Source organism: Lactuca virosa, chromosome 4, assembly GCF_052849685.1.
Source record: "Lactuca virosa cultivar CGN04683 chromosome 4, Lactuca_virosa_CGN04683_v6, whole genome shotgun sequence".
NCBI lineage: Eukaryota > Viridiplantae > Streptophyta > Magnoliopsida > Asterales > Asteraceae > Lactuca > Lactuca virosa.
This window is the reverse complement of record NC_136429.1, coordinates 495324683-495350176: the sequence shown is the minus strand read 5'-3', so window position 1 is coordinate 495350176 and position 25494 is coordinate 495324683.

The window sequence follows — 25494 nt, the reverse complement described above, 5'->3', positions numbered from 1 at the left end:
TGTTGGTGGTTCTAATCGAGCCCCAATACGGGTAGCAAATGAATACCATCATTGGTCTCAAAGAATGGAAAGATACTTAAGGAGACTTGGTAGAGATGTATGACGATCCGTAGAAGAAGGACCACATGTCCCAGTTCTTACACCAGTCCAAACTGACGGTGCTACAGCCAGACTAGGAGGAGGTCAACCAGTCATGAGCCGTCCCACCAAGGATGATCTCGATAAAATGGAAAATGATGCTGTTGCTTTTTATGAAATCTCTTGTGGAGTTGCTCCTGACAACTTCGACATTATAATAAATTGTCAATCCGCAAAAGAGATATGGGAAGTTCTCAAGAACTTGTACGAAGGCTCAGAACAAGCACAAGACAAGAAGCTGACAACCGCACTCAATGAGTTCAACAATTTCAAAGCTCACACTGGCGAAAGTCTAGAAGACTCCTTTAAAAGGTTCAACCTTATAGTCACCAAATTATCAAATGCTGGCACCATCCGCAGAAACCATGAAACAAATCTTCAGTTTCTTAATGGCTTGGGAAGTAGGGATGTCAACGGGACCAAACGGGAGCGGAAATGGTTGCCCCCGCCCCCGCTCCCGAAATCATTTGTTGCCCCCGCTCCCGGTCCCGCCCCCGTATCCATCGCTTACACAACCCCCGATCCCGCCCCTCGTTACCTCCATCGCCCCCGGTCCTGCCCCCGTTCCCCCGGTACTCCCGGTTTATAAACTTAAAAATGGATTTTTTTTGCTAAAAAATTGCTTTGTTTTAGGCTAAAAATACTATTTTTAATAACTTTTGTATATAAACAAACATGTAAGCCCTTGATAAATCAAGAATTGATCAAACATAAAACATCACTAAAGTTATAAATATATATATATATATATATATATATATATATATATATATATATATATATATATATATATATATATATATATATATATATATATATATATAAACGGGGCCCCCGCGGGAGTACGGGACGGAAATACTCACTCCCGCCCCCGGTCCCGAAAATAAACGGGAGTTAATATCGCCCCCGCCCCCGCTCCCGCTCCCGAATTTTTTAAAAAATTAGTCCCGTATGGTATCGGGGTCCCGCGGGGGTTTTTGACATCCCTATTGGGAAGACACTGGACTACGGCCAAGATGATAGTCCAAGGCGATAGAAAGATTCACTCTTTGTCTCTCTACAAGCTCTATGGAGAACTGCAAGCATAAGAATCCACCGTACTCAAAGACTGTGCTGACTTCGGAGGACCACTTGCTCTCATAGCACAAGCTCCACCCAATCAATCCTACTCTCCCTCGTATGACACTGCACCGCAGTCATACGAAACTGATTCAGATTATGATGGTGAAGAAGAATTTCAGAAGGCTATTGCTCTGGTTAGCCAACAGTTCAACCGTCTACCACCTCATTCTTTCCGCAAGAATCAACAGTTTAACAAACCTCCATTCAATCGTAACTTCAACCTGCAGAATAACCATCCTCGATATCCCAAAAGTTATCATCCACCACCGTAATCTCAGAATACTCAACCAAAGGAGGTACCGCAGTCTATCCAAACCATTGACTTCGGTACTCCATCAGAAAACAAAAGTGATATTGAAATTTGTCATAAGTGTAACAAAGAAAATCACTTTGCAAAAGGTTGCAAGGCCAATGTAGTAAAAGACAGAGCATTCTACCTTAGAATGGCTCAAGAACTGGAAGATAAAGAAAAAGCAAGGGCATACGTAGCCCATGTCAAAAGAGACCATCAAGTTTGGTCATCCGGAGATGAAGATGAAGCCATCAGCAGTATCAAAGGAAAAGGGAAAATCTGCATGCTGGCAACTGCGGATGATGATGGGGCTACAAAGGTGGAAAATAACTACTGCTACATGGCAAAGGATGGAACTCTAAGCATCGTCGAACAGGTAAAACTCATGATCCAAACTCTAAACTATAGCATGCATGACTGTCAACCTTTCATAGATAATCTTAATGACACATGTGCTGCCGTCCTTACAGACTATAACAAAGCCTTAGATGAGAAGAACATTGCGTCCCAAGAGATGTTCCATGCAAGAGGACGAATGGATAACAAAAGACTCAAAATGGCTATGTTAGAAAAGGACTTAGAGTTAGAAAAAGATGCAAGAATGTTGAGTGAAACACAATTAGAGATAGCTTTGAACCAGAGAGATTTAGCTCAGAGTGAAATTGTACGCTTAAATCTTTTAATCGAAAAATTGTTCAATGAAAGAGAAGCTATTGAAAATTTGGTAAATAATGGAACCGTGGACAACACATACAATTGGGGTTGGTCAAATGGATATCCTACCGCAATGGATTCCTCACCCCGGTTTAACAAAGACAGACTGTATGTCCCTCCAGACCGAGAATTTCATTTCCCATTCAATGACAAGACTTTTCCCGAAGACATCAGAACACACTTCGGTAGACTTCATAATCTAAGCAATAATTGTGTCATTGAGGAAATTGTGCCTGAGGTTTCGGGTCACACAAGTGATCAAATTCCTATCTGTGGCACCATCTACCCAAATTCTCAAACCTCATCCGAAGTTGATGAAGAAATTGTTGTTGAGGGTCCGTAAGTCTCGCAAAACTTTCCATCTCTGCCCTCAGACCGCAGTGTCACTCATTGTAGTCAAGAACCACAGAAGTCACACAAAAGTCCCACTGAAGTCCCAACTAAGACTTACTCTGCGGTAGTCAAATCATCCCTACCGCAGTCTTCGAACAAAAGTTCTGCAACTCTTCAACCAATTCATCACGAATTACCCATAGAAAACTTTGAAGTGGGTCAATGTTCTCAAATCCATGAATCTTCAAGTTCTGATGACTCAAGTCCGGGTTCCAGGAAACCGCAGTTGAACACCAAAGACTATGATTCCCCAAAGTCCTTAGCTAAAAAGGCTTTCAATAAGGAAATTCGATCTCGATGCACAAATAGACAAACTTTTTCGAAAAATAAGAAGCATGTCAGATTTCCAAAGTCCAAGAGTCCAGAAAAGTTTGTTTTCTCACACTATTTTTCGAAAAACTCTCCCATCAAGAAAACTTACAAAAAGGAATGTACAGTTTCAACAATCATTCCTAATTCATCTGACACAACCCAAAAAAGTGTAAAGTCTTTTCGAAACAATGGTTTTCAAGTCTATTCCTCAGATGATCCAAAATGGAAGGGTATCTTACCCACTCCAACACTTTTAAAGTCACATCAAAATTTTAACAAGTGGAAGGGTATTCTACCAAATCCAACAAAAAGGACTCAAAGATCTGCACGTGCTAAACCTTTTTCAAAACAAACTTTTTCAAAGTCCAACAACACTCATGTCAGATATTACCAACCTCGGACCAGTCACAAGTCCAACTCATCCTCTGGACCGCTGACCAAACATGGTGTCAGAACAAAAGACAAAATCTCAAACTGTAAATGTCAGTGTAGTTGCCAAAAAGATTCATCCTATGTCAAATCTAGTTGGAGTCAGAAACCTCGTAACTTTTCAAAAAATCACAACACTCCAAAACTGCACAAACACCCAGGAATAGGATTAAAAGTTGACAAGAAACCCGTCCCTGCAACCTCGGTTCATGCATCATTCATAAATTCACCTATTGCCCCAGGCTCCAAACTAGTTTGGATGCCTAAACTAAACGTGTAATTCTCAGGCTTTATGAAAGGAGGAACAAGAAGATGAATGGTTAATTGACAGTGCCTGCTCCTTGCACATGACCGGAAGGTTAGAATACCTTCGGGATTTCGGGCCAATTTGCAACGGTGGAAATTTCACATTCGGCAACAATGCGAATGAGGTCATCCGAGGTTATGGTGTTCTCACTACGGGCAACTTCTCTTTTCAAAAGGTTGCTTATGTAGAAGGCCTTAAACACAATCTCAACAGTGTTGGCCAACTATGTAAAGCAGGCCATCGAGTTGAATTTGATGATCAATTTTGCTATGTAATGACAAGTGATAGGAACACGTGTCTGATCAAATCTCGATCCGAAGGTACTATGTATCCTCTGGATGTCTCTCAGATCATAGGCAAACCGCAGTTGTGTTTCCTATCCAAAACCGTATCCGAAGTCAGCTGGCTATGACACCGCAAGCTAGCTCATCTCAACTTCAGGTACATCAACAATTTGGTCACCGAAGAACTAGTCATAGGACTCCCTATTCTCAAATTCAGCAATGATACTCTCTGTCCTGCATGTGAATGTGGAAAGCAATCTAAAGCAAGTCACCCCATGGTGATTGACTCTTCAATTTCTGAACCACTAGAGCTCTTGCACATTGATCTCTGCGGTCCATCCACCGTAGCCAGTCTCCATCAGAAGAAATACATACTGGTTATAGTAGATGACTTCACCCGCTTCACATGGGTTTTCTTCCTTAGACTCAAGTAAGAAACACCGCAGATTCTCATCAATTTCATCAAGGAAATAGAACTTCAGATCAAGTTACCAGTGCGACGTATCCGAAGTGACAATGGAACCGAGTTTACCAATCATCTTCTAAACAATTTCTTAATTTCAAAGGGCATCACTCACAACTTCTCCGCTCCCTACACACCGCAACAAAATGGGGTGGTAGAGAGAAGGAACCGCACTCTAGTAGAAGCAGCCAGATCCATGCTCAACTTCGCACACCTTCCTCTCTACTTCTAGGCTGAAGCAGTAGCAACCGCATGCTTTGTACAATTTCGAAGCATTGTGTGCAAACGTCTCAACAAAACACCGTATGAGGGCCTTAACAACCGCAAGCCAAATGTCCGCTTCTTTCATATCTTTGGGTGTAGATGTTTTGTGATCAACAACAGAGATCATCTTAACAAGTTTGCACCGAAGTCTGATGAAGGCATCTTCCTTGGTTATTCTACTAAGAAAGTTGCGTACAGGGTTCTCATTAGACGTACAAGGCTAATAATTGAAAGCTTCGATGTGAAATTTGATGACTATCACATCCGCAACACCCCTCCATCCACTGAAACCACAACAATCCTGGAAAGTGATATTCCTGCCTCTCTGGGTCCATTAAATCTAGTTGAAGTCAACTATGACGATCTCTTCGACCCTGTTGAAACAACGAAATTATCCGAAGTTCTTGTGTCTCCGGAAGCTCAACAGCAGCACGCTGATGTATCTGGTCCATCACTATCCGAAGTAGCATCTCTCAATACTTCCACCTCGCCGGTTGAGGGGGAAAGCTCTACTCCGGATCAAGCAACAACCATCGAGGTTCCAATACTTGATGTAGCTCAAGTTCCTATCCACAAAGAATCATTACCACCAAACGTATCTTTGGATTCGGATGATGAAAACATAGAGAACATTGACACAAGAACAGACCCAGGATTATCACTCTCCCAAACGTCTTTTTTACCTTATCCTTTTCACTTAGGGTAAAATCATTTACTGTTCAAATCCATCCCTATAAAACCCTTTCTTCTTCCCCAAGAACCGTTTACGCTGTCTGAACAATCTCTCTCAAACACTCTCACTTGCACTCTGCTTCTGCACTCTTTCTCTCAAACTCAACAATGGTGAAATCAGGCGTTTCGAAGAAAATCTCCAAGGTTTCTGGATCTGTGAACCCAACTGATTCTGATTCTGCAACTAGGAATCAAATGCCTACGATTGCTTCAAGCAATTTTAGGGCAGTATTCGAAGAGCATTCCTCCGACAATGCTCCTATCAAGCTCATGATCAAGTTCTTGAACAATCATCCCCTGTTTGGCCCCTTTGATGCATTCACATACGTTGTTCCTCTATCGACCCTGTTCAAGTGTTATAAACGATTCTTTGGTCATTCTGAACAAAGAAAAGTTCCTCAACACCATTAATCTACTGGTTCATCCTTCAACCAAGGTGTTCACTCCAAGTATGGCAGATATCCTCTCAGCCCTCTACCAAATGGGCTATCAGAAAAAGGTCAAGGGAATTGGCGAATTCAAGAAGAATCAGCTGCCTACGTTGTGGCAATTTGTTTGCCACTTCGTCATCCGCAGTCTGTCAGGCCGCACCGGAGGCACTGACAACATGGGTCTTAAACTTTTGGAATTAGTATGGAGCATTTTCACTGGCCATGATGTGAACTACGGCCAGATCTTGTGGGATGACTTTCTGCAATACATTCCCAAGGAGAGCCCAAGGGAGAACCCTACCGAACTCACTTTTGCAAGGTTCTGGTCCCTCTGCATCTCAGATCTTCATGCGGATGCAGGAATTAACATGGGCAATGACACCAACCTCTTCATCACCAAAGATCTCAAAAGGTACAATCCCTCCAAAGATCAATCTAACTTCGGTCCTATCAGACGACTACCTATTCACATTTTGACATCACTTGGACCTGAAACCCCTGATGTCACAGACCATATTGAGGCTACGGAAGGTATTAGCCCATACCTTTCTTCCCCGCCTCCACAAACCACATCCGCACTCACCTTTCCTGGTAGTACCGCAGTCCCATCTTCCACCACACTTTCATCTCAAAGACGGAAACAATTAGTCTCATCCCGTCAAGGCCCCCGCAACGTATCTAAGAAACAAAGAACCCCAAAGAAAGATGCTCCCAAACCAATTGAATCCTCAAAGAAACACAAAATCACCCAAACCGCACCCTCAAATGACGAATCCTCCTCAACTGATTCTGATGAGGATACACTTCCCATCTCCATCTTGAAGAAACAAAAAACCGATCCCACTGGCCATATGCGTGACCGGACAAATACCGCAACCTCTCAAAAGGCTCCGGTAGTCCTTGGGGTGGCCGCAGACCCATTCAACACCACTATCATCTTCCAATCAGACACAGAAAGTGTGTCTGATTCACCACATCGTGGAGACTCCCCTCCAGTTCACTCCCCAGTGGATGACACTGGTTCTCGCCCTAAGGTCTCCAGGGCTTCCCGAATCCATTTCTTTTCTCCTGAGGAGTTGAACTCCATCCTCTTGAATGTAACCCAAACACTTCAAACACCTTCCCAACCGCAGGGCACTTCTTCTTCCCTTGCCAGAACTGAGCCGAGGCCAGACTTGACTACGAGTCAAGGAGACCGAGGAAGCTCAGGAAATCCTACTCTGCTTACATCAGTAACAGGTGGTTTAGGCACGGTGAGCACAAATGTGCAAGCATCTGTGAACCCGAAGGACACTTCGGTGCGATACCAAGGATTTGACGGAGAAGAATCGAATGACTCATGGTTACACTACACTCCGGTGTCTGAATCAGATATCACGAAATATGCCACTTTCCGTAGGGCATTCCAAGCAAGAAAAGATCAGCAAATCAAGCAACAGCAGCAAAAGGAACAGGAAATCCAATCTGTGGCTAAGTATTGGGTAGACGCAATTAATAATGCCAATACCGTAGCCACCATCCTGAAAGTCCAAGATTGGATGTCTGAGATGGCTGAAACGATCCGTAAGGCTTAGTCCACTCATGAAGGTGCAGGTCCCTCCAAAGTCACTCCAACTCCAACTCCAACTCCAAATCCAATCCCAACTCCAACTGCTCGAGAATCACAAGAAGAAGGTACCGCAATCGAAGTCAGCTCAGCTCCCACATTCGGCTTCGATGACTTCGACATGAATGAGGTAAATCAACCCCCTCCCTCTGATGATGATTTAATGATTTTCGATGAAGATGAAGAATCGAGTGGTTCTCAACACTCAACTTCCAAGCCCAAAGCAAAAAAGAAGAAGAAGAAGAATGCGGTCACCAGAAAAGAATTCCTAAGTTTGCAAGCAAAGGTCGATCAGATTCTCGCTGCGGTCAAGCCAACACAACCGCAACCAGAAGACATTCCTGGACCACAGTCCCTGATTGAAAGGATAGAAAGATTGGAAACTCGTGAGAGATTGGCTGCTGAGCGCATCTCCCTCAAGGTTGAAATGGGAATCCGGTCCCTGGACATCAGTTGCCAAGCCGATCACAAGCAATTCCTGGATGCTACGGAACGCCTCATCTCTGAGGTATCCGCAATCAAAAAAGACTTACAAGCAGCCATTGTGGACCAATCCACCCAATCTCAAAAGCTAATAGCTGAGACTCACACTGCATATGAGTCCACTATCTCAGTTCTTCAAACTACAATCAACCGACTGCAATGATCCTTATCCTCCAATTTCCATGGTCCTGAAATTCTTCAACTCACTAAGGAAATTCACAGGCTGCTCTTCAACACCACCATCCCCAACAATCAACAACTGGCGGATGCTCTTAAAGCCTAGTTCCAGGAAGTGTATGCCAAGGTTGATGGTCTCAGACAATGGCTTGAGGATGCTCCTGTGTTGCATTCCTCAAGAGGGGGAAGTGAAGAAGAATACCATCACTCCAATCATTCCAACAGCATCTCACACCATCAAAGTCCCCCCATCATTACTGAAAAAGTTCCTTCACCACAACTTTCACCGCAGCCATCAGATCAGACTCCACCGCAAAAGGAGATCTCTCCTGAGCGACCAGAGACCCCTCCCCACTTCAAAAATCTTGCCTCAAACATGTCATCCGAACACTCTAATGACTCCCCCGCAACCGAACAAAGAAAGAAAGACTGGAAAGCAACAAAGTTCGCGGAGCTCATCTGGAGAGAGAACGGATTCGACATCACTATGGACGAGTCCTTGGTGAATTCTTGGATCAACCCCCACCGCGGACTCCTAGATGATGACTACAAACCCTACCTTACCTATGCTGAACCCCCCTCTGATGGTTATTGGGATGTTCCAATCTCTCCCAATGCCAAGTACTTTACGGTATTTGAGCCTTTCGACCGCAACCTGCCCGACCACAAGAGACTGTCTATGGAATTCGAAAGACTGAATCGGTTCTACGCCAAACATGCGTCTTCCATAGAGAAAATCTGGTCTAACGATAGACCATCCACAGTCAAAAACTACAAACCCCGGAAGTTCATGAAGGCTGACTTCATTCAATACACTCTCACAAGAAGGGAACACGACTATGTCCGCACCCAAGCAGACTTCCCTTGCATGAACCCTGAAGAAGTCTTCCTCATAGCCAAGGTGTTCCAGAACAAGTCGGAGAAGCATCCGATGATGAAGGTAGCGTTTGAAAAGGGAAGTACTTTTTTGAAGGAAACTGTCCGCGACTTTGCCAAAATTGATGTAGACATTTATCCTATCCTGGCCACAAAATTCGATCTTCCACCACTTGACCCCACACCCATGATCACTGAAGGATTCCAAGAAAGATCCTTAGGTGCTACAAACTTCCCAGACCTCAGAGTCATCTTCAAACGGAAAATCAACGATACAAAGTACTTCATTCCGTTGACTGCTATGAACCGCCTTACAAGGAAGCAGATCGAAGTTTGTAGAACCGCAGTTGAAAAATCAAAACATACAACTGCCGAGGTCAAGTTTGAGATATTGAGAAGGATCACCTGGTTAGAAAATATCAGGAAGTTTGGGTGGATACTGATCACGTTTTTGAAACTTGACAACTGAAGAGAAGTTAAAGAGGTCACTTAGGGGGAAATTGTTGAATCATGAAAAGTGACCCTGTTGAACTTCAGCTACCGCAGTCCACAAGGATCCGCAGTCAAGGCCTCATCAGCAACCTCAACCGAAGTTATCATCAACCGCAGTCTCTCTTAGTTACTAGATTACTTTACTTTGTCTACTTGTTGTAATACTCTCTATTGTCCAGTATGCCTTGCATGACTAGTCTTAGAGACGTAATCTAGTGTATTTCTTGAGACTCTATAAATAGAGCTCATTCGTTCTTATTCAAAACAACTCTGAAGCTATCTTTTCTATCTCTCTATCTGATTACGCATTTCTTCTTACTCTCAAACCTTACTAGAATATAACTGATTACAATCTCTCTTTGGAGCAAGTCTCTTGTGACTTAATCACTAAGTTTGATCTCACTTATTAACTTGGTTTGAATGCATTCCTCGTTATGAATCAACTTATGTGTATACTTGATATAACAATTGTTGTCATTTCCATTTCTTTACTTTTCCGCAACTAACTCTCTAACTATCTAACTCTAACTTATTAATATTATTGTTGAGCTTTTAGATCCTTCGAGATAAACTATTCCGCAACTATACTTGTTCTAACGTTTGTTCAAGCGTGTCTCAAAGTTTTTCTCTCAACAAGAAACATGCACTACTCGACCACAAGATCTTGTATCACAAGATCCAACCCTTAGCTCAACGGTCTCTACCGGTTCCAACCTGAACTCCCATACACGTCCAGGCTCGCCCCCGGATAACTGATCGATCAACCACCTCCGGTCCTGATCCTAACTAAGTTGTGGCTCTCCCACAACCCTGCGAACTAGCCTACCCTAGTCCAGATCACCTGAAAGAATCCGTGAATGCTACGGCTCCCCCGTAGTCTTACAATACTCTATACTGCTAGTGAATGCTACGTATCCCCCGTAGTCTTACAACACTATACCCTAACTGACCATTCGTTAATGTTACGGCTCCCCCGTAGTCTTATATCACTTTCACCCCTTGCTTCTGACCTGGATACCTGGGCGGTTCTCCCCCACTTAGATTCAACTAAGTCCGCCCTGCACACAAAAATTGAAGGATTCCCAATCCTCGTTACGTTCCAATGCTCACCTTGCTGATGACCGGTGCTTACCAAAGCTAGAACACCATGCCTAACCATTCCAAACAACACAATTCCCGAAAGCCTACTAACACATGTTGATTCCCAACACTGCCAATGACTCTAGCTGTTCACACTGATATCACACTCAGATCTCGGAGTCCAAAGGTCGGATTCTCCCAAAATACTTCAGCGACAGCTTCCCCCTCCCTCCCTCGGCAACTTCGAGAGGCTTTCCTAACATAATTGCTAAGGTTACTGAACCCAATCCAAATCCCCTCGCACGAACCCTTGAATCAACCCCAACCATACTCACAATGACACTCGAATGCTGGGAAAAAAATCCGCGATATATCAGGAGATGACCCCGTACTACTCCACCCAAATTCACAATATGCAGATGGCATATAACTCTTCTTGAAGGTGCGTATAACTCAACCACCAGCAGAGATAACAACCAACGATATGCCTATTCATGCTGATGGGAAATAATCGCTACTAAATACAGGTGACACTGTTGGGGAGGCAAAAAGGATACATACCTTGCACCCTTGTCTGCTGGAGTTCCGATCCCCTCCTCTCGTCCGATGGCGATCCTCAAAATATTCGGAGCGTATGCACTCACCGCTCCTCTCTGATTCTCAAACGATCGACCCCCTTGTCACCATTCTGATTGCAACAAATATAACGGGCTTGCCCCCTGTGGGCAATCCCTGAAAACGTGACCAAACCTGCTACACCCGTAGCAACTCAGATCACTGAACATAATCCGACAATGACTCGGAGCAATCACGGTATACGTGGATTCCGCTCCGCGTGGTACATTCGTCTGAAGATCTCTCAAATATTCCTCGACATGCTGAATGGCATCTGACAACCCTTGCTAACCTAGACAATAGCAGAAAGTCGACCCGAGATCCAACTTATCACGATACCCAAGTGATTCAATTACCCAATATCCACCGGAAGTGGCCGAAATAGCATATCCACAACATCCGAAGGAATCCTGACCTCCTCGTCCCGTGATACCTCGACCACCCTGAGAACAAGATGAAACACCTCATTCCAATCCTAATGACAATCTACACCCTTGGAACGAAACTTCATTGCGCAGTTCTGCAACCGTTGCACTGGATCCGACCTTGCTGGCCTCTCAAATGTGTTGGATTAATGTCTAAGTCCATAACTATATTTGGTATGTACTTGACCCGACCCGACATGGTCTATTTGGGTTGCACTTCACCGGCACAATTTATATGGATAGTCTTTTGAGAATAGTATATTTATGATTTATATTAATATATTATAAGTTCTAATATATTAATATGGAATCATATTATTTAATTAGTATTGATCAAGAATTAATTTAGAATTAATTAAGTGATCAAAAAGAACTAATTAAATATGGACTCTTATATATATGGAATGGGCCAAGTTCATTTAGGTTGGGCTAAGCTTTCATGGATGGTCCATGGAGCTTTTAACCCATGGATCCTATGTAAATGAAAGGTCATGGGTATTAGGGTTTACATGGATGTAACCCTAATCCTCCATAATATATAAAGGGGTCCTTGGCTCAAAAAATTGGCACAAGTGTGTGAAAATAAGAGTGGGCCGATTTTAGTGTGCATACATATTCTCTAAAGGTTTTCCAAGGTGTTTTGGTGATTTGTGATTCCATTTGAGGCTTCCACACTATTGGGGCTAAGCTCTTAAAGCTTGAAGACATCAAGCTACATCAAAAGGTATGTCATCTAACTAGAACTTTGTAGTATAGGTGCTTCATAATATGCTAGTTAGGATGAAACCTTGGAATAGTTAATATTTGCATGTATAATAGAGAAAACATAGATCCAAGGTTTATAGGGTTGCATGTACACCATAGGAGTGTTAGAATGCTCAAAACCCAACAGTGGTATCAGAGCCATGGGTTGTTTTCTGTTATATTGACGCAAATGTTTTATTTTCAAGTTGAAAAAAAAAGGAAAAAAAAAACATGACGTTTGTCAAATTTTAAGATAATTACTTGTTTTTGTGAAAAACTAATTATTTGTAAAATTTGAATCATTTGCTATATGAGTTGAATTAGGTCAAATTTAGTAAAAGATAAAATGATATGATTATTTTATTAGTTTTAAAAGTTTGATCTAAATAGTTTTTTGAAACCTCCATAAGTTATGGATATGAAAAGGTTTTTAAAAAAATTGATTCAAAGTTTTTTATGGAGTTACAAAACTTGGTCTTAATGTTTTAAAGAATTCCATAACTTGTTCTTAAGTTATGGAACATGAAAAGTTTCATCATAAAACAAGTATTTAACTCCATAAGTTATGGAATCCAAAAGTTTTCAAGAGTTACAAAACTTGCCCTCAAGTTTTGGAATTTGGAAAAAGTTTTTTATGATAAAAAAAAGAATTGAATTCTAAAACTCTTGGGTTCATAACTTAAACAATTATTTAAATGGTTTTAATTTTGAATTTAATAATTGGAATTATGATGTTTTTATTGAATAATTCAATTAACTCTTATGGACTTTATTAATAGATAATTAAAATGTTTAATTAAAAGAGAATTAATAATTCCATAATGACATGGTTTAAATTTAATTAAATTATGAGTATAGTTTAATTAATAGATTACACCACCAAGTACTTTAAATGTCTAAAATACACCCTTATACTATTATAATATTAAACGTTTAATATATTATATGTATAAGAGCAAGTCGTCTTACCATTAGTAGGCCTCATTCACGAAGCCGGTCCATAAGGGGGGTATAAGGTTACTGCCTATAAAATGGCAGTTTAATGGGTGTCCACTCTCACCCACCGCTTCCTTGACTGGTGGAGGGTCGTTAGCCGAACAGGTAGGACAAGGACTATAATTATCCCTTCATTATAAGTATAATGATAAATACTAAGTAACTAAACACTTATAAATTCCCAATCTTAGTTACTTAGGAAAATGTGAATAAGGTGCTAATCCATGAAATTACACTTTGCACTTTGTTTAAGTTGTTAGTGGAGCGTGTGTGGTTAACCAGCACACTAACCTGGACTTAACAAGGTAGGCAAAGGGTAACTTAATGTTTATCATAGTATCGTTGGAGCGTGTGTGGTTAACCGGCACATCGATTGAGGGGTAAATATTAAGGGTACCAAGTATATTTGCATGGTTACTTCACACCTTGTTTTGTGATCCTCGGCATCCCAGTCACAAAACCTGAAGGGCACACTCGAGATTGAAACATGCCATTGAAAAGTTCAATGAATCTCAAAAGAATCTAGGAGTTTCAAAACCAATTAAAACCTAATAATACATTTCGTTTATCTTGGTGGAAATTGGTGAATCGTCATTCACCTACCTTCAAATATTTTATAGCTTGGATTACGGCATCCCTCTTCCAAGTTATAAAATAGTTTGTTGGGTCCTAGCCTTAATATATCATATTGGATGTTATATTAAGGACTTAAATCAACTTTACGTGAATTTCTCCCATTATTGATGTCTGGTTTAGACAACAATGATCTTCCCAAACCAAGCTTTCCTAATGAATATGACTTCCCGAGTTTGGCTCATGGAAGTCATACTTCTCTTCCTCCACCTCCTCCAATTATTCTCCCTAACCAACAAGTTTAAGGTCACTCAAGCCCTAATGGCAAACAAGGTCTATGTGTGATCACATCTTAGAGATGAAGTCACATATTGACAAGCCGGGAGAGTTGGGTGTCAAAGTCTTGAGAAAGTTGGATGTTCAATCACTTTCTAAGTCACATAGTGAGTTCCTTTGGGACTACTATGAAACAGACTATGACATGAACCTTAATGATCATATCTATTTGCTTGTTGCTGCTGAATCAGCAATGATTTGGAACGATAGTAAAGCAAATTTGATTAGAAGATCAACTTCCCAAAAATTTTATGGACAGTGACAATGGTGACACTGGAAATCCAGAAAAAGCATTCTCTTCCCAATGGAAAGGGATTGGCCATAGTCAACCCGGTTGACCAAATGGTAAAGAGAAAGGCTAAGTCTGAGATAGTCCGATTACCAAAGGGTCCATATGTTTATTTTGCCAAAGGAAGGGGCGTTGATTGCAAAGCTGCCAAATTTACCTAAGGATGTTAAAGTCAATAAGTTTGACTCTACATCAGGTAGAGCCCATTATCTAACTCTGTTAAGTTCTATTCTGAGATCCTCATTACATGATGTGACTGGGTCACATGTTGATGTTTTAAGAATCAAAGAATAGAGAGAAATCTTAAAGGAAGTATATGCTGATTCTGATCGCCAAGGTGGATTTCGATCGCATCAGAATTTTGAGCAGTTGCTTAAGAAGTTATGATATATTGCTAAGGAATAGATAACAACAATTTTCTATGTGAATTGTAAGGATAAGTTTTTCCGCAAAGTTTTAAAATAAAAGAAAATTGTTTAATTTTATTTATTTGAAGTATCCTTACAATGGCATTTGTGGAAAATTGTTGCTTATATGATTCCACTGACAGCAATATTGGAAAATGGATTTGATTCTTTCATTTGTGGTAGTGTCTAAATTTACCAAATCAGGAAAGTTCCTCATCGCCCAAGTTTCAATTGGACCGAAACTTGGAATCATGCAAGTTGAATAGTATGATGAATGAGAACTTTCAAGCATTGGAAAATCAAGACTAATTACTTGTTCACATGGATGTGTGAGTCAAGTGAAGGACTAAAGGGATCGAGTACACATTCTTGTGCACTGGTCATGTCCACCACAAAGCTCGTTAAGACTATTTGATTTACTAAAGTTTAGTAAATATGGTTATACTTACAAGTTTAAGTATAATTCTAAAACATTGGAAAAGTCTCAATGTATGGCAGAACGAATGGGAAGAATCAAATTAGGCAGAAAGATAAAAGTTTCTCAAATCTGAAAAGATGGGAGAGTACTTTAGTATCATGTTTGTGATCATCTTAATGATTTAGAAATCATATCACAATTAGTCCTCTAAAGGTCATCTTAGTGCATTCTTATGACTAAGAAGAGGAGTCATGAATTGTTGAAATGGTTAGATCAGGAAGATGAGTCATACTTCGTTCCAAAACAATTCTTAGAGTCATACTCCAAGATTGTAACTTGAGTGACATATCTTAAAGAAAGGTTTAAAACACTTGTCAAATGTAAGAGTAAAAGTGTCCTACTCTTGTACATTTGAAATTGGTAAGTTGTGATGTTTTGGATAAAACAAAGACCAACTAAGGCCAATTGTGTGAAGTGTTTGTCTTGATAAAGAATCCGTACTATCTCTTGAATATTTGGCAAGATAGTCTTATATGTCAAGAGGATAGTGGGAGTCTTAAAGATCCTAAAAAGAATTTCAAGAACTAATCAAGAATAAAACCTGAGGTTCTTCACTAGCACACGACTTGAGGTTTATAACCTATCGTGTTGACATATTCTGTGCCCATTCCAGTTAAAGTTGGCTTTGCATAGGAGTTCTGAAAGTTCTCAATTGGTTGCATAACAACTTGGAAGCAATGGCAGGCCCTGTACTGCCAGGTGGCAAGAAGTTAAGATTGCATAAGTTCAGTCCATATGAGTTTGGATTTGTCATTATCCTTGTCTTATGACTATGGTTTTGACGAATCACATGGATAAGAACACATACACCATAAAATCTAAGGGTCATAAGGTTTCTCTCCGATTCATGAAAATGATGGTGAGGAAACACTTCCACCAAGTAGATTTGAAGCAGATGGCAAAAGGTCTAAACAATTGAGACTATGATTACGGCATCCCTTTTCATAGTTCTGAAATTGTTTAGACACACATGCATGCTATCTAAGGAAAGTTGTATGATTTTGATAAAGTTTTATCAAAGCATCTCGTATCAGAAATCTGAACTTTGGTAAGAAAGTCAATAAAGTATTGATTTCTAGAAGTCCAGCTGATTTCTGAGTACATGTCAAAGCTAGTGGGAGCATAAGTGTTATGCTAATAATCATCATGTTAGTGGGAGCATGATAATTATTGTTAGTGTTGCAAGTTAGCAATGTTAATTATAGAAAATAAAAGTTTCAATTCGTGAGGCTGCAGGGATTGAAAAAGTTGTTTTGCTATAATTAAGGGAGAGGATATACTTCATTTCAGTTCTAAAGGCTTAGATTGAGACCTTAATCATCTTTAGTCAAGAATATATATATGAATTTCATGTTGGATTGGTTCAACTTAAGGAAATTCTATATATTGCGTTCTCAAAATTCGATTATGATTACGACATCCCTCTTCATAGTCAAATTTTGAAAACATGGCAAATAAAAATATTGTAGCAAAAGACTGGTCTAGAATCTTGTCTTTATGTGAGACATCATGAATCGTGTACCATTTGCTTTGGGTACAGGATCGATTGCATGTGCTATAATATTTGTCATTTCTAAATTTTTCCAAATGCCCAGAGGAATTAAGAAGGGAAAAGGTCTAGAATTGGATATGACTAAAATGATTAAGCAATGTCGAGGACAATCTGAGGTTTACCAAAGATTGGTTGCTCAGGGACAGTTGGAAGTATAGTGCTAATTTTAGAAGGACCATATTGACATATTCTGAAAAGAGGCATCTCTTATTCAGAAGTGATAGTCAAAATGAGAATATGGAGTTGTCTCCATAGGTGGAAGTTATCTGTGTAAGATTAAAAAACTTAATGCAAGAAGCATGTCCAAAGCAATGTACTTTGAATATGAGACTTAGTTTCCATGGAGTTGATCTCCATTGGAATACCTTATAATGACTGTTGACAAGACTTTGTGACTTTGTACATATTCATTACAGGAGGGTCAGTGCATATAAGTTTAAAATCTAAACAGATTTCGATAAATGATAGGAATTTGAAATTCTCACATTTTTCGATAAGGATTTGGGAGTGTGAAATTAGAATCATTGAAATTATGTTCAATTGGTTTATTTCACAAAGTAAGGATCATAGACAAACATAGAGTGCATACTTGGTGTATGGCAAATCTATTGTTTAAGAAAAACATAGTGTACATGCTTGGAGCATGGGACAACTAGTGTTTTTAATTCAAGTATAAAGTTGATAAAACCAAAACAATGAATAATGAGTAATCAGTATGGTGATAAATAAAAGTGTTTATTTATATTCATAGGGTTTGATACCATATTTGATTAATTTATTCTTGTGTTTCACTTTGCATGTTTTGACTTCCAGAATAACTAAGTCGCTCTTCCTGAATGATTAAGTTATTCAAACCATCCACAGTCGGTCATATGTTGGAAGTAGATATGAATCAAGACTGTCATGGGTTGGTTTGTAGAGGTCCAAGTTGGTGGACAAAGTGGTGCTACAACACTCATGAGTGCTCATAAGTTCTGAGTATTGGATTCAACCCACGCTCATTTGAATCACTTCATGGATTTTATCACGAGTGATCATGAGACGATAATATCTTATATTCTTAAAACCTAGAGATATGAGTTGTTACTATGAGTTGGTTATACATTGATTGCACGAAAACGCATTGGTAACTCGATGTTATAAAACGTGCCTTTGTGTATGATTCAACAAGTAGTAGAACAAGCCATATGAGTCGAAGTTTATCCATTCCTTTTACCTTCGGGATAAAAGCGATATCTGTGGGCCCCTCGATGATTTAGCGATGACACATGTGAGTGCTTGGCCAAGCCAGGACTGATTTGATTTGTTCAATCAGTCAGTCATCATAAATCGAAAATCGGGAAACAACAAATGGACAGAGAATGATTATAATCCATGTCTCAGTCCATATGATATCTAGAATGGAGGAATATATGATCCCTTATCTAATAGACAAGTCATTGACAAGGTCAGAGTTCGACAGCGGCTTTAAGAGCTACGATTGCCAGTTAGGTTTTGAAGTCATACTCAATAATAGTTTTAGACTTATCCAAGTGGGAGACTGTTGGATTAATGTCTAAGTCCATAACTATATTTGGTATGTACTTGACCCGACCCGGCATGGTCCATTTCGGTTGCACTTCACCGGCACAATTTATATGGATAGTGTTTTGAGAATAGTATATTTATGATTTATATTAATATATTATAAGTTCTAATATATTAATATGGAATCATATTATTTAATTAGTATTGATCAAGAGTTAATTTAGAATTAATTAAGTGATCAAAAAGAACTAATTAAATATGGACTCTTATATATATGGAATGGGCCAAGTTCATTTAGGTTGGGCTAAGCTTTCATGGATGGTCCATGGAGCTTTTAACCCATGGATCCTATGTAAATGAAAGGTCATGGGTATTATGGTTTACATGGATGTAACCCTAGTCCTCCATAATATATAAAGGAGTCCTTGGCTCACAAAATTGGCACAAGTGTGTGAAAATAAGAGTGGGCCGATTTTAGTGTGCATACATATTCTCTAAAGGTTTTCCAAGGTGTTTTGGTGATTTGTGATTCCATTTGAGGCTTCCACACTATTGGGGCTAAGCTCTTAAAGCTTGAAGACATCAAGCTACATCAAAAGGTATGTCATCTAACTAGAACTTTGTAGTATAGGTGCTTCATAATATGCTAGTTAGGATGTAACCTTGGAATAGTTAATATTTGAATGTATAATAGAGAAAACATAGATCCAAGGTTTATAGGGTTGCATGTACACCATAGGAGTGTTAGAATGCTCAAAACCCAACAAAATGTTGGTCCAAACTTCTGGATCTCTTCCCGAGACCCTCCACTAAATTCATGACCTGAAACTCTCTACTCTAGGTACTCCTAATACATCTTCCGCTGTCGGTCTCTGGAATTCATATCATCCCGGGTCTCGCACCTTGACCCACTCACTAGCTCAATCATCACAACTATACTGCAATAATTGGAGCAACCTCTGCTCTCGGGCTACAACTATTCCCTAGACATAGTTTCGAATCCTAAAACGCAATAAATCGCACGATCCACCCTTGCCGCCTGATACAAGAGATCCAAGGCGAACTCGAAATCCTGGCAGTCCTTCCACTAACTGGCTCACCACCGGAGCTGGGACCAAACCCTGGTCCCATCCCTGCGTGCTCATCCTCATTCTGCAAAGCGGCTATTCCCACGGTCAAAGCTTAATCAATAATTCTCCTTCCCATAAGCTTCTCAGATTCTCCAAGACTCTCACCGATTCGAGTATGGATCCTGTGCTTTCAGTAGTACGGGCCCAATACTACCTTCCACACCTATCCATACTTTCCTCAGTAATCCTCCTGAATCCTCTGAGTCACTTACTCCCATGATGTACTAAATTTCTGCTAAACAACAGCACAATATCCACCGAAGCACCTCCTAGGTTCCCAACCCACCCAGTCCTCAGTTGCTGAAAGATTCCCAGTAATGTCAACTAGCTACCTTATGAATATAGCCACATGTAGCAGAGATCAGATAATCCTTCAAGTAAAAGACTTAATCCTAGAACGGTTAGACTCAAACAAGAGTTGCGCAATAGGGCCAAATCCATCACTCTGAGATTATCCAGCCTGTGCCACATGTGCCCTAGCATATTCACTTAGTAGCTAGCTCACATTGCTAGAAGTCCCACAAAGCACAAAGCAAGCAGCATTCGGACAACGGAAAGCTAACCGACATAATCCAGTCAAACAATTCTATCTATACTTCTAATTCACAATCAGGTGACTCATGTCACTAGTCTCATCCTGGGCTTACCCTAAGGTAATCTCTGACCCACAACTATCATAGAACATTCGGCCCATATACCACAACCCATGCTGTCCACATCCACCCTCGCCGTCGGCTGCCTTATGCATGCAAATTTTACACAGAACCGGATCTAATAGACCGTCGAATAATAGACTCTACCCTAAGACCACAGGAAATAAGGTCAAATCAGCTATTCTAAGGCTATAAGATCCTAACCTTATACAATTCTCAAAACATACACATTGGAGTTACAAATACCAATTATCATTCTCATTCTAGCATGTCATCAAATATTCTCATGGCTACAAGCACCACATATCAGGCCAACCTATTTCTGATTACTCAACACTAGCATGCAAGTCTACCAGCTCATACAACATATACATGCATCTCCCCTATCCCTAACTAGCATGTGATTCACAGATTCATAATCAAATCATAACAGATAACAAATGTGGGTATTCTGGGGAAACTTACTTGAGCTCGGCTGATTGCATGCACCACACCCTTTCTTGTCTTAGAAATTCTTTACTTAAAAAAACATTTTTCTTTTGAAAACTTTACAGATCCTCAGTTTGAGTTCAGACTCACCCGAAAGTATGTCTGAATCCCTCAAACCAAGGCTCTGATACCAACTTGTAACGACCCAAAAATCAAGGGTAAAAATTTCATTTTTAGTATGGCTAAAACATTGATACCATTTATCTCAAACATTTCAATCATCCATAAGTAAAACATTTATCAGAGTTTATCCCAACTCGCTGAGTCGGTCCCGATCCGTGACCGCGATTAAATGCCTCCACTCGATGAGTTGGACTCCCAACTCGCCGAGTCCATGCACCACAACCCTAAAAATTCAACCAGCCCAATAATTTCTGGATCAGATGTTACAGAAAGATATGTATATATCTATACGGGGCAGACACCCCACCTTCAGTTGCTAGCTACAACCATGGCGATAAGTCACAGAGGCATAACTTCTTAAACAAAGGCGACGTTTGATGAAGCGTCGCTTCCGGGAAAGCAACATCATAACTCGATTATAGAAGTCCATCATAACAATGTTAGCCTAAACCAATTAAAAACTACTAATTGGAATAAGCCTAAGAAGTGGCAAACTCATAACAAACTCATAGAAGCGAGTTTAGGGCATTAAGAATTAATACAGTAAAAACTCTACAAAAACAATTCAAAACATACAAACCTATGAACTCACCAACATTATGTTGACATTTCAAAACCCCATGTATTCTCAGAAGAATGAATGTTGGAGGTGGCGAGCGTATCCCTGAGAGAGCAACTGGAAGTATCTGTGTCCTGATGGTTTATTTTGTTTTTATCCTATATTTGTACCTTGAACAATTGTGTAACCTACTTATCGTAATAAATAAAAAAATAATAATTATGTGTTAAGATTTGGTGTGTTGATCTATATTTGTCGTCTGCGATCTGACATTCTAACATCGCGCAGCCCGGCGATTCGTCGGCGGCCGGCGGTGTGACACTTCAAGACTTGATAACTATATATCTTGAAAGTTTAAACAATTCATTGTCGTTACTCACAATTCGAAATATGAAGATGGATGTTGTAATCATATTGTAAATTTGAGAATGCAATTAATACAACCAATATCCATATTGATCTTTATCAGATCTTTAAAATCGATTAGCAGAAGTATTTCCTCATAATCATTTTCATGAATTAGAGAGAAACCTTTAACATTTAGATTTAAAGGTGCATACATTCCTATCCATGTGGGTCTTTCATCTCCAACCTAAAGTCATAAGACAAGGTTTAGGACAAACCAAAATCAGGCTTAGTTTTCCTTCATGGACCGAACTTTGCTATTCTTAATTTCTTGCCTCTTTGGCAGCTCAGGGCCTACCAGTGCTTATGTATCATTAGCAACTCAACCATATTAACTAGTGTACTTTCACCGACCAACGCGCTTTGCTTTTGCATTTAAATGAAAAACATAGAACTCACAAGCATTATCAACTTAACTAGAAGTGCATAGAAATAAGAATGTGTCAACTGAAATACAACGGGTTTTCAACCTCAGGTCGCGTGCTAGTGATAACTAAAAGGTTTATTGTTGGTTGACTCTTGAAACTCTCAAGATCAATACGAATCCCATTGGATTCTTGACATATGAGTTTTCTCTCAAGGAACATTCCTTGACGAGATAAAACAAATATTCAAAAGTGTATGCGGATTCCCGACAAAAAAACACTTCATAAAATTGGACTCGATTTATCTTTTGTTTCTCGATCAACGAAAACATCGAAACTCTAATTTTAAATGTACTAGAGTAAGAAAATAATTATTACTCCACATATTATGAAATCTTATCAACCTTCTTAGTTCTAAATGAGTTTCAATATATGATTTATAGTTACTTGAGCACAACTCTAAAACTTGATTGGAACGAAACGTGACTCATCTATGGTCGAACCGTTTCAAAAAATGTTTGATTCTTCTTCTTAGTCATATAATTGCACTAAGATGGTCTTTTTGAGGATGAATTATGATATAATTTCACAATTAACAAGATGATCATAAAATAGGATACTAAAGTACTCTCCTTTACTTTAAGATTGGAGAATCTTTTATCTTTCTTCCTAATATATTCTTTTATTCGTTCTGCTACTCTTTGAACCTTTTTCAAAAGTATTAGATGATGTTTAATCTTATAAACAACACCATATTTACTGAAGCATTAGTAAATCATGAGGAATAGAGTTATCGTCCCTTGTGGTGGACCTAAAGATTCCATTTCAACATGTACTAGATCCATTAGTCCTTCACTTGCATCACATAAACATGCGAACAATTAATTAGTCATAATTATCCAAAGAACAAGATTCTCATGCACCATGCAATTCAAATTGTATGACTCCAAGTTTCTGCTCAATTGAAACTTGGTGATAAGATTTCTTTTCACTTGGTTAATTATGACAATACCACAAGCGATATCATAAGAATCAAACCCGTAATTAATATTGCTATTATTAGAAACATGATCAACACATTCATTAATGTCATTGCAAAGATATATAAAATCAGTGTAACGTCCCAAAATTTAAGACCAAAAGTTTCATTTCAGTATTAATAAAACCATCATCCAAAACGTGTTCATAAAATCATAAAAGAAAATCAAAGTATGTTAATAATAATCCATGTACATCAAATCACCAAAATGCAGAACAACATAGTGTGTGCGATGCGATCATCTTGAGCCCTTCCCCTTCGATCCGGAAGTACCTGAAACATAAACTGAAAACTGTAAGCACAAAGCTTAGTATGTTCCCCAAAATACTTCATACCATACATATCAAACATATAATGGTCCATGCCTAACAACCATCAGGCCCCGCTCGACATCGAGCCCCACTCAGAACAGATCTGTCAATAACATAAGATGGGCCCTGACTCATCACAGTCATTAGGCCGCCTGGCATCGGGCCCCGCCCGGAATTCATACAACCACATAAAACACATGCAAGAATCACTGATATAAACAACATACATTACACTCATCAGACCCCGCCCGACATCGGACCCCGCCTGGTATACATATCACATACTACACATGCAAGAGTCATACATACAACTAGCATCCTAATCATAATAAATCAGGGGATAGAATTGGTGCCTTGGACCCACTAAAACCTGTGAGGAGACTCACCTGACACCACTGAAAATCAGATAAATGCTCGGACTGCTGATCCGGAAAATCCCCACGCTAATCAATCAAACAATACCCTAATTAATAATTGGTTCATATTCATAACCGGGGTCCTCGACCCAACACCCTCAGCCTCAAGGTTAAAAGACTATTCTACCTTTTCCCCTTATTGGGCCCGACTAGCTTGGCCCCATAACCCTATAGTGGTCGAAGGCCCAATAATGGCCCAATCCATAAACCTAAGGTCCAACTATAACCCAACAGATACAAGGCCCAAAAGTCTAAAGGGATTCCGAGTCCAAAAGAAGGCCCAAAACAAAGAAGCCCAAGACCAGGCATGGTACGCTGCACGTACTAGGTGTAACCCCTGCGTATTAGGCAACAATGTGTGATCGCTGATACATGCATGCACACACAACATACTCTTGCGTACGCCCAACGCACGCGCCTATTAAGCACTTTTTCCTTAAGTGCTGAATACTTGCATTCCAACATCCAAATTCCAGATCCAAGTCTATAGGAACGTCTTAATCCATAAAGTCATGAACTTGGAGCCTTTGCATGGCTCAAAAGAACCCAAACCTTACTTTAGCATTCTACTTTCACCAAATGGACCTAAACACATGCATGGTTGATCCATAACCATCAAGATGCAAACTTTATGGACTAGAGACCTTAAAAACATCAAGAGAAGCAACTCCTAACTTCTGGAGTGGAAGAAACCCACTATATCTCATCATAGGACTAAAAAGGGACCAAAACTTCATAAAGACTAGATCTTTGCATACAAGGAGCAAGTTCCAAGCTTTATACCTCAATGAAGCTGGAAATGATGTGTGAGATTTGAATCTACAAGTTCTCCTTTGATCAAGGCTCCTTCTTCCAAGCTCTTCTTCCTTAAATCTCACCAACACACACTAAAAACACACACACGAGGGTCAAATCTCTTTAAGAGGGGCTAGGGTTTCGAAATGGGATTCAACTGGTAATGGTGGCTGAGAAATGAGAGGATCATGGGTCATTAAGGAATTTAAATAGGGTCCAAACCCTAAAATTTAGGGTTTGTCCCCTGGGTGCGTATGCCCTGTGTACGAGAAGTACACCCTGTATACTCTAATATTCTGAAATTGGAAAAATTGCCCCATAGGGACTAAATCTAAAAAATATTTACATACCAAGGGTCAAAATGAAAATTATCTTGAATCAGGTGTTACAATAAGGCAACCATATAAAACAAAACTTCACTTTTATTGAAATAAAACGAAAATTGGAAGTTGTCCTTACAATGCATGAAAAATTGAAAATATATGTTTCTAGACATCTCTGAACAGTAATAACAATGTATTAAATTATCCTAACTCCTTAGTAGTAGCTCCAAATTCTGACCATCGAACCATGCGATAAAAATCCATTTCCCATAATCAGATTTAGCTCACCTTTGCTTAAGCTTCCTTCTTTCTATTAGATCCTGCAATACCATCAAAATACGATTATCAT